Genomic DNA, 12,842 nt, shown 5'->3' with positions numbered 1-12,842 from the left:
TTATCAGATTTACTGTAATTATACTGGTAAAAACCTTACCAAACCACGCAACGTTTTTCACCATTTCAAATTTTACTTATGGCTATGCCACGAAAATATAGGGTATTCGTTCTGAGAGTGGGTTCCAGACTTACTCAGAACGGCTGGTTAATGGCGTCATCAGTATCGTGTATTATTTCAAATCTGTTAAAGTTGAGCTCAAGGCTGGGCCCCTACGGCCTCAATCGTCTAAATATGGCCCCTTAAGTGAGGTGAAGGGACAAGAGCCCGCTTCACTTAATACGTTTACTCAGCATTCAGTTTAAAAACTCTTTCATACGCAAGTGAAGAAGTAAATTCCTAAGGAACAGAAGGAGTCTTACAAAAACGTACCATTATATAAGAAGGACAAAATATATAATACCACGAGACAAACAAAAACTACCAAATACAAAGGGTATGTACAAGAATCGAAAAATTCGTAGGAAAGAGGTCTAAAAGGTGCGTGAAACGTGATATAACAGGGCGGTGTAATCTACATTAAGTGTAGAGATGATACGTGGAAAAACGAAAAGAATAAGTCAGTGTAAATTAATGGGTGCGGAATATAAGACCTATTCGTGAGAAATCAATGTTAAAAAAAATATGTACAAATTCGCTACAACATAACATTTGATTTAACGCGTAACAGGATGCTGGGTCTTCACACGAACTGTAAACCCGGTCAGGCTTATACACCCTAACATCAGCATGCATATTCTCCATTGTTTTCAAGACATATCCAAAGGTGCTGATAAGGAGAATTTGTTTAACAATCGGGATCGTCATAAGCTGGGATTAATGTCTTTATTCTCATGGCCCTAAGGTGTGATTCAAGGGTGATATTGTGGGGAGAAAGAAGATGCTAGTCAATCAAAGAAAACAAAGGGTTAAGAGGAGAAGTTTAGCAACATTTTCCAGTAGACTTATATGCCAAGTGCTCCGTATTTGTATTAAGGAACTTGCTGTAGCCCAGGAGAGGGTTGCGCGAAGAAGGAAAAGCACACAGGGGAACAAAGTGATATTTCATTCTCTCATTTATTTATCTACATAGCAGTGACAGCGATGATAAGTGATTCATATGAAAACAAAGCTTTGGTATTGGTCCTAATTCGCTGTGTGAAGCTATACTTTCAATGTAAACGGTGCCTGTTAGGGTTGATCATGAATGATATTTTTTTCAAACGGCGTGTTTTGGATGAAGATCATACTCATCATCATCCTTTTCCTGTCTTTAAAAAGAACGCTACCGAATCCTGAATACAGGCAACTTCGAAATTATCAGTTTCTCAGTTCGTTATAGATTCTCGGCTGTGTCAAACTTTATGAAAGTTTGCAAGGGAGGTAACCTGCCATCAATAACAGCAATTGAAATGTGACGAGAATCACAACTCAAAAACTTTTTACCTTCTGCGATCTTCTCAATGTGCTCAGAGCACGAGACTTGTTTAAGTTTTAGTTTTCTAAGCTTTAGTATATCTTTCGACGAAATCTTCATTCTGCTACACATACCTATTATCAATGAGGAGAGCTGTAATAGCTACCATCACAAGAACTGTAATCCAAAACTTGTTCATCTTGATTTTCTTTGAGTGTTCAAATTCACCTCGCTGATTCGAACTCTGAGACATCTGATGGTTCGGACGAGGTATTTATATCATTAACGTCAGTTTTAATGTTCAAACTGTTACTGATTGGGTGGCATCTATTCTGTATACTTACTGATTACTACTTGTTTCTCAGTCGCCCTTTTGCCAATAACATTGTACAATAACATTGTGCTGAACTTGTGAAATTTTTTGCAGATGGCCAGTGATCTCTTAAAAAAATGTAAGAACGATATTTCTTGTAACCAGGTACTTACCTATAAAAAGTATATATATAGATATATATATATATATATATATATATATATAGAGAGAGAGAGAGAGAGAGAGAGAGAGAGAGAGAGAGAGAGAGAGAGAGAGAGAGAGAGAGAGAGAGAGAGAGAGAGAGAGAGAGAGAGAGAGAGAGATTAAAGGGCACTTTTGCAACGTAAATTCGGGCACTTATGTCACGTTAGGGCACTTTTGTCACGTACCTTAGGGCACTTTTGTCACGTTAGGGCACTTATGCAACGTACCATAGGGCACTTTCGTCACCGTAGGGCACTTATGTAACGTACCATAGGGCACTTTCGTCCCTGTCTCCAGTTTTTGTGTCTCGTATAAAACTGAAGAAATGAAATCTAAATCAAACATAGTTTTTTGTTTATTTAGAAATACAAACAAGCCTACAAGCAGAGTCACTCTCTGCAATCTTCATGCTGATTCACAACTTTAACGTAACCTGTTTCTCGTGTAACGGCGTGAAACATAGTTAATTTTATCGTTAGGTAAGGCATTTTTTTAATATAGAATCCATTTATAAGCATATTTGGAACATTTTAAGCGATACGTGCAAGAACAGTGGAGGGTTTCTTCTAACGTAACCTGTTTCTCATGTAACGGCGAAAAAGTCAATCTACATTGAACGTACTTTGCTTTCTCTTTAGAGATAAAACTAACCTATAAGCAGAGTCACTCTCTGCAGTTTTCATGCTAATTAACAACTTTAACGTAACCTGTTTCTCATGTGACGGCGGAGAAGTTAATCCACATTGAACGTAATTTGTTTTCTCTTTACAAATAAAATTTAACCTATGGGCAGAGTCACTCTCTGCAGTTTTCATGCTAATTAATAACTTTAACGTAACCTGTTCCTCATATAACGGCGAGATAGTTGATCTATATTTAACGTATTTTTTTTTTATTTTTACAAATACAAACTAACCTATAAGCAGAGTCACTCTCTGCAGTCTTCATGCTAATTCACAACTTTAACGTAACCTGTTTCTCGTTTAACGTAACCTGTTTCTCGTGTAACATTGACCGTACTTTGCTTTCTCTTTAGAGATAAAACTAACCTATAAGCAGAGTCACTCTCTGCAGTTTTCATGCTTATTAATAACTTAAACGTAACTTGTTTCTCATTTCACGGCGAGATAGTTGATCTACATTTAACGTAGTTTGTTTTCTCTTTAAAAATACAAACAAACTAATCTATAGGCAGAGTCACTCTCTGCAGTTTTCATGGTAATATAATATCTTAAACGTAACCTGTTTCTCATGTAACGGCGAGATAGTCGATCTATATTGAATGTATTTTTTTTTCTTTTTACAAATACAAACTAAGCTATAAGCAGAGTCACTCTCTGCAGTCTTCATGCTAATTCACAACTTTAACGTAACCTGTTTCTCGTGTAACGGCGTGAGAAATAGTTAATTTTAAACGTACTTTGTTTTCTCTTTAGAAGTATAAACTAACCTTTAAGCAGAGTCACTCTCATGCTAATTCACAACTTTAACGTAACCTGCTTCTCGTGTAACGGCGAGAAAAAAAAAGTCAATTTTAAACATACTTTGTTTTCCCTTTAGAAATATAAACTAACCTTTAAGCACAGTCACTCTCTGCAGTTTTCATGCTAATTAATAAGTTTAATGTAACTTGTTTTTTATGTAACGGCGTGATAGTTAATCTACATTTAAAATAGATTGTTTTCTCTTTAGAATACAAACTAACCTACCAGCATCGTCACTATCTACGGTTTTCATGCCAGCCTTACAATTAAGCTGACAAAAAGCGTTGCTTGGCAAGTTGTTCATTTCTTCTGATTCAACCTTCTCTCGTATTTCAAACGATTGATTATTTGCTTCAATTTGAACTCGTGTAACATCGCTTTCCCCTCCTCCTCTTTGCCAAGCATATCTTTGACGGCAGTTTGGGATATTACCCCTGATTTTACCATGCCACCACATACCTTAAGTAGGTACTTCCTGTGATCATCACTAAAGATGTTCCTCGACACATAGCTTGAATTTGAAGGAGGTACCATCGATACACTGCTCTCTTCATTGGAAAAGAAGCGGGACATCTTGTCGGCTAAAGAGTCACTTTCTTTGGGCAGTTCAGGACTTTTTCGGGGCTGTTCAGCTGAAGGTTTGTCGTCATCAATATCTGAAGGTTGGGAGTTGCTTTTGTCATTAAAGCGCCACTCACTTCGAATCTTGTCATAGACCTTTCTTGGGTGAAGACGACGGAGGACGGGATGCTCTTGAATCTTTTCCCTCACTTCTGCCATGGTAATTGATTTACTTTCAATTTCTGTGAAAAATACATCTTTTAAAGTAGCCACCTGTTCCTCGTCCCACAGCATGCGCTCCTTGTTGTTTCTGTCATCGGCTTCTAAAGAGACATCGTGAGAAGTCGTAGCGGTTGGTAGGGTATCTTCTACGCCTTTTTTCGGTTCAGCCGATCTCATAATGGTGGGAAGGCTGCTTGCCGCTTGTACGCACGCTTCCTCTTTCTTTTAAGTCGGTAAAATCTCTCAGCTGTCCCTTCTTTATGCGCCATGAGGTCGGCCAGATCTGATTTCATTCCTTTATGTCGTGTGTGCACTTTGGTGACTGCTGACTTGCGAAAAATAGTTGATGTCACGTGCCCTTCCATTCCTCCCTTCCTCCACGCTGCGTTAATGGCAGTGGATATCTGGCCGGACTCTAATTTAGAACCATTCCAAGACAGGAACACACTTCTTTTGTTACTTCCATACTCTTCACTTGTGGAATCTTCCATCTGGCTTCGCATTTCACTGACGTACAATCTTAAATACGAGAACAGTGATAATGACAACACCACACGTGCCGGGCCGTGAGTATCCGCCGTTTTGTGGTCCTTGACGCTTATGACCATGCTATCATCCACTCTCTTTGCCGCCTTATATTCTTCCAGTGTCATATTTGCCAACACACCAGAACGGTGTGCATTGGCAATAGTGATTTCAAGGAGAATAAAATCTCTGACGAGAGTGTACATGGACTGGTTAACTTGTAACGAATGCGCTCCACTCAGTTGTTCCAAAAGGTTAACAGCGCTCCGTGCAGCCTCACTGCGTTCATATTCGTTGACCATTTCTGGGGTCACTAAATTGCTAAGGTCATTGTCCATCTTCTCAAGATACCGCCGTTTACTATCCTTCCTATACGACATGGACCAAAGACGTGCTTTCTCTTGAATTTGTTGCACAAGGGCAGGATCAACAGCCACACTTTCAGGTTTCTCGGCAACCACGTACGAACAGAAATGCCTTAAACTGAGGAGATAGGCTTTGACGGTATCGGCTGTATACTTTGCTTCTGCTTGCTTTAAAAGAGTGTCGCGAACAAGGGTTTTGTTGAACAACGACTCAAACTGCAGCGAAGGATCAATTATCTGCAATATACGGAACAATTGCGAGGCATGTTGCTTTGATAATTTCTTATCCTTTCTACCGCCATCTGCTGACTGTAACCAGCTGCGGAAGGAGGATACTACATTTATTTCATCTTCTACGTTTGAAGAATAAGCTTCTTCTGCCGATTCCATAATGGCTTGCTCTTCTTCAGAAGGTTCCGTGTTGTTCGTCTGCACCTCCACTTCATCTTCTGACTCGGCGAGAGAACATTTTTTTATCTTTGTTTCCTCTTCTGTACGAAAACGTTTAACTTGTTCAGACGGTTTCCAGGTTTTGGCTGAGCGAGCTTCTCTCAAAATCTTTTTGTAAAATGATGACCCTACTGGGATGTCCCGATGAACTTGACGTATATGATTAGATAAGCGCTTTACCACTGATTTACACCCTTGAATTGGGCAGGCTCGATGACGGTGATAGTCGGTGTATATCTTCTTGCCCTCACTTGATTCTGACTTGTTATTCTTCACAGGTTTCGGCTCAAAACTTTTTCTCATCCCATAGCTCGATGTTGCTTTTCTTGCCATCTCCTTGCTCCAGTCATGAACCTCCCTTAAGTGTCGAGGGATGTCTATGACGTCTGCTTTACAACCCTTTAAAGGGCACCTGCGTCGTGGTCTTTTCTTCTGGAAATTCTTAGCTGTCGAACCTTTGAACTTTTTTACGCCATCTTTTTTACTGTCTTCTTCATCTTCGTCATCTTCACTGCTCTTCTGAGTCCGACCTCTGCTCTCAGAGTATTCACTGTCTCTTGAAGGACTCCGACTTTCATAATCTTCGACATCTATTTCCACTTCATTGTCGTCGTGTTCTTTACAAAATCTTGCCCAGGCATTTCGAGTATTCTCTAGTTCACATCTCCGCTGTAACCGAGATGCAGAAGTTGTTTGAGTTACAATTTGAATATGAAACGTCAATAGAAATACTATATACAAGAAATGGTTGTTTTGTTTTGTTTCAACCTGAGCAACATCATCAACAATGACTGCATTTTTTATTTAGAAAAAGGGAAAACAATGTCAGTGCTATAACATTCCATTAAAATAAGAGAATTAATATTCCTATATCAATAAATTACAACCCTACATGTACATATTTGCAATATAAACGAGATGAGAGGATACACTTCGTCTTTTTAACATACTTACATATTAAGAAAAGAGTTGACTTAGACTATTGCAATTCGAAGTAGTAAGCAAAATGTTGATCTACTTCTGGTCCACTATCCTACAATCTTTTGGGTCCAGAGGTCTCAGGGTGGATAAATTAATTAATTATGAATTTTAAAGTGTTGCTTAAATGTGGTGGCCATCTTGGTTTTTACATACAATTTAACCCCCCCCCCCCCCAAAAAAAAGAAACAACAAGAAAACAATATATAAACATATAAACGCCGATTCCGTATTATCTTTATTAATTTGAAAAAAGAAAAACTTGAGGTTGAGGTTAAAAAGGTATGCTCCGGGGAAGGCTTCAACTTATTACGTTTTATGTATAGCGATTTTTAGATGAATTAAAAGAGTTTCTTAAGGCAAGGAGGCAAGCACACAACAGCAGACGCTTTGTGAGGAAAGAACAGGAAGAATCAAACAGCTAGAGGCTACCACAACATAAGAAATGTTTATTACTTAACTTGTATAAAAATTATTGTTAAGGTACACTGAGATTGTATTGAAGGTTATTTATTCCACCTAAATGTATAAGGATCGCAGCTACAAGGAATTATCTGTGGAGATTTTATGTTTCATGACCGTTTGTTAGTTTTGAAACGCTGCTTGTTTTATTAATTTCCCACAAACTTCCTCTCAACTATATTTAGTCATTATTCAAGTCATATACGTGATCTAAAATAAGGTTTCAGTAGAATCGTGATTTCCTGATAAGTTAAATCATAGTTCTAGAATTTTTCTGCTAGGAAATAGGTTTTGTTATGGGCGCTACATCTTTTACAACGCCCTAGTTTTTTCGCGTATCATAGCCGATAAAGGACGACGCGCAACGTTAGTTAGTCAGAGAAGTTAGTAGAAGCTACACCGCTACTTTGCTAAGATCAGAAGGATCCACGTTACCGCTATCTTTTGGTGCGAGTCGTCAACCAAAGTACGTAAGTCTTTCTACTTTGTTGTTAATTAAGTCGCAAATTATTAGTCTTTTCTCTTTCGCGAGAAGAAGCTTTCATTTAGTCATTTTTATAAGTTTGCAAAGGATCATTTCTCGAGTTTTATCATTACTAGTATTATTGTCAAGCAATCTTGTCAACCAATTGTCTGTTGCTTTTACCAAATTGTCACTGCTTTACGTTCGTTTAGTCACTCTGTTCAGCACAAGATTGTTGTTTATATCTTCGCGTGATATTGTGTTTATTACACGAGCTTATCATCTTAGTCTATTAGTTTTTAAGTATCAATTAGCACGTCTGTTTATTCACGTTATGAGCTCGCTAGTTTTTTTTATCGTTGTTCTATTTTTGTTAGTCGTATCTTTAGCTTTATCTAAGTTAGATTATATTTTTAATTATCGTATTTCAGTTCGCACCTACTTTACTACTTCACCTACTATCATCGCCACCAGAATCAACTTTGGTCTTCGCTATTTTCATGTCAAACGCTACCGATTGTGATCTAGACCTGTAAACTTTGATCTTTCATTAAATCAGTTTAAATCTATCAAGTGGAGTTCGAATATTGCCACCTCGCACCGCGCTACCCCTGTAGTTGTTGAAGATTTAAAAAAGGTGCAACCTCTAGAATCTTTGCATCTACACCGTTACTTTAACAGGATCACTTAAAATTGCAGCCAACAAAATGCTTTAAGGGGCCTTTTATAGGCACGCACCGTGTTTCAGTGAGCAAGTATAACACAAGCGCGCATTTTGCGGTCATTTGTGTTTGGCTTGTGTTAAGTATACGAATGCAAGCTATCTTTCATTTTACAGCTTGGTTCAACTCCTATCAAAAACAGTACAGAAAAAAAGAGGCAGTAAAGAGACTGGAATAACATATTATTTGGCAGAAAAAATAAAGGAAAACCTAGGCGTGCTGCCTCATGCATCTAGAAGATAGCAGAGATAAAACTTCATCGACATCACATAGTTTGTTACAATGGTTAAACCTTATCAAACACATTTGTTAACTTAAGAAACCCACCTTTTCAATCAGATCTTTGTCTCCTGTCATTATAGCTTTGGCCAGATTTGACTTTCCAATTTTAATTTGCTCAAGTAGATCCTGATCACTCATTTTTGAAATGCTAAAAGATGCATAAAGAAATTAGAATACTAAATGAGAATATAAGACAACAGGCTTGGCGCATGGATCTAGTTTACACGACCGTAACATCGCGCGTTTGCACTAATTTCGTGTTTAGAGAAAGGCACGATTTCTGCGCAAAGGCTTGAACAAAATTTAGCACGGTTTAAGACAAAGCCAGTTCGGCACGGTTTTTGAGCAGTTTTGGTACAGGCAAGGCACGGTTTAGGAACGGTTTAAGTGCACTTTATGCACACTTATGCACGCTTATGTAGCACGTTCAATGGAAATTTTTGATCACAACTGCCGCGTTGATTTGTCAGCCGTCAGTGAGCCGGTTCGATTTTGCGTGTCGACGTTTGTTCACATCTTATCAAAATCTGATTTTGGACAGCCTATTTACAGCATTTTGAAGTTCAATTTACGGCCGTGATCGCCAGTAGCGTCCACCAGGCCAACAAACATATAAACAGTTCTACAATAGTCGGGATTCGAAACTGATTTAACATTGCAAAAAAAAAAAAAAACGTGCCAAAGAAACGTTCCCTGATAGTAACAACAGTAATGGCATTGATTTTCACATTAATACAACTTACATGAAATGGTGTCACTTCTTGTCACGCGATTCTCAGATGATGGAGTGAGCATCGAAATCAGCGGGTGATTTCTAGAAATCAAAAGGAATAGAAAACGCTGTAGCTACGATATAATGTGAACCATAGGAATGCATGCTTACTTATACGGACTGAATGGACGATCATCAGATGGAAAACAAGTTTTGAGTCAAATTCGATAACTGCGTCGACCACGTGCTTTTATGACAGTTTTCAAGTTTATGCTTAAAAGAACAGGGCACTGTAAATCTGATCAAATTTTCGAAGACGTTGTTAAATACTATGCACATGTAACACCCTTATTTCTTTATATTAAAGCCTACAGATGCGAAAGACGAAGAATAGTTAAAACACATATTTGCTTACCTTTATCTCGAAGTCTTCGATGACAGCCATTGCAAGTACGCTTCACGAAGTGTAGTTTTATGATGCCAGATAAATTGCGTCCAAGCTTTTCGCTTGCAAAGCAATTGGTCAAAAGTGTCTCGCATTTTTCTCTGTAAATCCGACTTCCATCAATAGTTTACGAATCTTCCTAATATAAATCACAACTTTGATTGTTTTTAAGTCGTTCCTGTTTTTCTTAAGAAAATATTGTTGCTATCTGGCTAGCCCCGGTGAAGTGTAGGGTTAGTCAACTCCTTAGCTGGTAAATGTTTATTATTGTAATTAGTGTTCTTATTATCATGATTAAATTGAAGGTATCCTTTGAAAGAGTATGCGCCAAAAGGTAAGGATTGACACGTAGGGGTTAGGGGAAAAGCCTTCCAGGTACGAAGCTTTTCTTAATTTGCCGGAGTGGAAAAGAGTCGCAAAAAAGCACGATTTTGTTATTTAAAGATTGAGAATGTTTTAGGGTCTAGTATATCTACTTAAAATTATAATGACGTTTACTTCACTGATTGCGGCACATTTTCTAAACGTTGCCCTAAGTGCCCTAAAACGTTTCGAGAAAAAGTAGTGTGAAATATGCTATTAAATCTACAGTAATTAACATGGAATTAACATTCCCGCCATAAGTATGATGAGCAAAATTAAATTTTCACGAAGAGTTTTCAAAATCACACAGAACCTTCGGGTTTTGGTCCAGTCTCTAATTAGGGCACTTTTGTCACTCCAGCTAGCGCTAAAAGTCCATAGTAGAAAAAAATTCTAAAAAAATATTCGATACCAATTTTTAAGAGTCTTAAAGTTTAAAAAATAAAGTTGAAGTGCTGCTTTACAAGTTTCAACCGTTTTATTGTGGTCTTCTTCGGCTTTCCGAAAAATATTTACTAAAGCGCTCAAAAATCGTCTTCTGATAACTTTCGATGTCAAGCAAACCTCGCAAGTCTATGAAGATGTATGTACGTATACCGCATTTTTTCGGGCAGCAAAATTTTTGGAGAGATTAATTTTTGGAAATGGAGAGAATGATTTAAATATGCCTAAAGGGCTGGATATCTTGTTAACCACGAAAAAAGCCATCATTTTGGCGTTATTTTCCCAATTCCACGGCGTAGGGAACTTTCGCAACGTACATGGAAAGAAAAAAAATCTAAAAAATAGAAATTTAAAGGCAGTGGAATGATAACGTAATATGATGTACATTATTGAAGACTCTATGCTTCCAATGTTTTAAACTGTCAAGTTTTATAAACTGAGTGTAATAAGGAACGAGTGAAAGAAACGTGGCAAAAATGCCCCACTTTCAATCTTTAGAGAGAAAGAGAGGAAGTCTGTGTTTCAATTTTTCCGTAGTACAATGTTCGATACGTAGAAGTAGAGCGCGATATACATTTAGATAGGGAAGAAACAAAGAGACTATACTGTCATCCCTACAAGACTGTTTCGTGATTACTCACTTATTTCATTTTGCAATAAACTCCCGAATGAGTGACTAGTCACGAAACAGTCGTGTAGGGATGAAGTTAAATCGTTTTATCGTTCTTTTAGGCAGAACTTGTTGAATTCCCACTGGTGTTCAAGCGTCACAATATCATTTTAATTGTGAACATTTATAACTGTTTTCATGTTTGGTGAACAGCTGAACATGTTTCATTCATAGAATACGTGAGATGTTGAACACAGCCAACTGTAAGTGTTGACTTCTTTCCGAAAGTTCCTATAAAAATGATATCTCTTGGTGAAGATGCCGATCTATTGACAAAGTTTTCTCGAAGTATCGTCACCAATCACACAGCGAAGGAAAGCAGAACCAAAGCATTCTCGCATCACTTTCTACTCTATTTAAAATGATTGGAAAGTTTAAAAAGAGATCTCTGGATGGTACCTGCGTATAAAATCGCACTCAAAGAAGCATCTCGTTAAATCTGTTTTCTGTCGAAGAGATCACTGTCTTAATTCAAAGAGTTATAGCCTTAACACTATCTTGTAGTTTTTAGCAGTTAAATTGAAACCAAGTAAACTAGAATTAATTGTCCAGGTCCAGTTAATGTTCAAATTGCAAATTATTTGGCGGCATCCATTCTGTATACCCACTGATTACTCGAGTTGCCCTTTCGCTGTTGTCTCAAACAGCGAACATTGTGATAAACTTGTCAAATTTATAACAGATGCCTCGTGGGTGATATTACCGTCACTATCGCAAGCGTTCTGAACTGACAACCACTGATCTCTTAAATCATTTTATCGTTCTTTCAGCCAGAACTTGTTGAATTCCAAAAGGTGTTCAAACGTCACAATATCATCTTAACTGTGGATATGTTTTCATTGTTTATGTGTTTTGTGAACAGCTGAACATGATTCATTCACGAAATATGCTGAACACAAACAATGCTAAGTGTCGACTTTTTTCCGAACGTTCCTTCCTGTAATTTACGTATCTCCTTGTGAAAATGCCGATCAATCCAAGTATCGCCATCAATCACACAGCGAAGGAAAGCAATACCAAAGCATTTTCGCATTACTTTCCATTCTATTGAAAATGATTGGAAAGTTCAGTAAGAGATCTCAGGATGGTACTGGCGTAGTAAAATCGCAATCAAAGACGTATCTCGTAAAAACTGTTTTCTGTCGAAGTGATCGCTGTCTTAATTTAAGGAGTTGTAGCCTTAACCCGCGGGTGATATTAACATCACTCGCGCGTTTAACGCCGGAGGGAGTGATGTTAGCCAGTGATCTCTTTTGAACACCTGACCTGATTCTTTCAGTTACAGTCAGTTTAACATACTTCATTCACGAAATACGTTGAATTCTAAACACAACCAATTCAAGACTTCTTTCCAAACTTTCTTTTCCGCTCTAATTTACCTCTCTCGTTATTAAAACGCCGATTTATTAACAAAGTTCAAAGTGAAAGAGAGATGCTCAATAAAAAAGTAGCGAGAAAAAGAAAAACAGAGTACTTTAAAGAAAAATGTAAACAACGGCACAAAATTGAACAATTTGTATGTAAATTCTGTTTTGCTGTCCTGGTCAAGCACAAGGCTATATAATGATAACTGGAGTTGGTATATGGTATATGCTCTCTGTGGGCTCGTATTAAATTATAGCCACTAAAGTGAGATCGATTGAACGCTTAACAAGAAAATAGAGATCTTCATAGGAATTTGTGGGATCACGTATTTGATACTTTTTAATTACCCTACACCCATTCAGGTTGTCTCAGTGGCAAAATGTGTGGCTTAAGCCTTTGCACCCTAATATTGGTGT

The 12,842-nt window shown here is 37.8% G+C and overlaps 1 pseudogene across 1 annotated transcript; it reads right to left on the bottom strand.

Moving 5' to 3' along the window:
- Positions 1 to 3,390: 3,390 nt before the first annotated feature.
- Positions 3,391 to 10,863, bottom strand: LOC149047051 (uncharacterized; annotated as a pseudogene). The gene is made up of 3 exons (XR_016185511.1): positions 9,171 to 10,863; positions 8,473 to 8,575; positions 3,391 to 6,189 (listed from the first exon to the last, which is right to left on the bottom strand). The product of XR_016185511.1 is annotated as an uncharacterized LOC149047051 (transcript).
- Between the last annotated feature and the right edge of the window lie 1,979 nt (positions 10,864 to 12,842).

This window comes from Pocillopora damicornis, chromosome 4 (assembly GCF_964200805.1).
Source record: "Pocillopora damicornis chromosome 4, jaPocDami1.2, whole genome shotgun sequence".
NCBI lineage: Eukaryota > Metazoa > Cnidaria > Anthozoa > Scleractinia > Pocilloporidae > Pocillopora > Pocillopora damicornis.
The sequence above is the reverse complement of the archived record's forward strand: the minus strand, read 5'-3'. Positions and strand labels throughout refer to the sequence as shown.